Below are 1,409 nucleotides of genomic sequence, written 5' to 3'. Positions count from 1 at the left end.
ACAAGCTATAAATCCACATAACTTCTATAATCCAGCTCTTCACGACAAGAACGTTTTAGGAGACGTGGTGATCGGCCCGAGTGATCCTCCCACCCTTCACAGAGGAGGGGCAGGAGATCTCCTACGCGCCCCGGGGTGTCTGAGAAGAAATACGTTGGTACACAGAGCGCACTCAGAACAGAGCTGAGGCGGAGTACGTCCCCACGTGGGTTACATTTTTAATAATACCGCTACTGTTGTTCTGATGCACATCGTTGAGGAAACTGTCAGTATTTTAGGTGTCACACACCCACACAAAGGAAAATGTGTACACAACAATAATAATTGGTAATGACAGCATCAAACCACTTGAATCAAAGTTGGCCGTCGCGACACATGCACCCCAGGTTATAGCGATGAGGAAAATTAGTATCAATTTCCCGAACTAGGAGAGGAATCTGGTCCTTCTGTCACTGTTAACGTAGCTGTCTCAAACAGTGCCTTCACTCCTCCCGTCTTTAGGTTAAAGATCCTCTTCCTCCTCCCTGTAATAATAGCTCAGACATTCTGTGGAGCTGAGCTTTAAGGATCAACGCAGCCTCGGTAGAAGATGCCAACAAGAAACCCAGAAACATCCGAGGGTGTCGCACATCCTATTTGACAGGCCACTAGTGGCTGTGTCCCTCCACTTCCGGCTCTCGCACTCTAGCTACCCTGATAAAGACGCCCAACGCTAGCATTTACTCTAAATATCCCCACAACTGTCTGTCAACCCTGAAAATCCCTGCACTGAAATCGTTCGTCCTTCCTGGTCCAAAATCTGCTGTGGGTTCATCTGCATTCCACGAGAACTTTGTTTTCTTTTCCTTCCCTTCCCTCCACCCTTTTAATCCTCTCCGCTCAAGCAATTAGCTCTACAAATAATAGCTGCAATCAAGATGGAACACACGTGGTAATTTTCCCTCTAATAAATCAATCAGTTCTTCCTGTGGAGCGTGTTTTTTCCCCCCTTACAGTCATTAGAGAATTACAATGCTCCTTGAGGATCACCAGCAACTTGAATTAGTCAAGAGATGTCAATCAAACATACCAGATTTTGCTTTAAAGATGAGGGAAAAAAAAGTGATAGATTCACAAAGGGCTCTTGTCTCAGAATAGGAAGCTTGATAAACCCTTGTTGAATCTCTCTTAGAGAGTTCTTGGAATGTCACCATGCCTTCGGAAGAGAATCAAAGTCAGGATTACCAAGGCCAAATCAGACAGAACCCAGATACTAAAAATGAATAACTGGAATAATCAACCACTAGTATCTCTAGCTAATGGGTTAGTGCAGCCAAGAAGAAAGGAGGAGAAATAATGCAGCAAAAGGGCCAATATGAATTTCACAACTGGCTAAGAAATTCTCTTAGGAGGGAACACAAGGGTCACGT

Source organism: Saccopteryx bilineata, chromosome 8 (genome assembly GCF_036850765.1).
Source record: "Saccopteryx bilineata isolate mSacBil1 chromosome 8, mSacBil1_pri_phased_curated, whole genome shotgun sequence".
NCBI lineage: Eukaryota > Metazoa > Chordata > Mammalia > Chiroptera > Emballonuridae > Saccopteryx > Saccopteryx bilineata.
The sequence above is the reverse complement of the archived record's forward strand: the minus strand, read 5'-3'. Positions refer to the sequence as shown.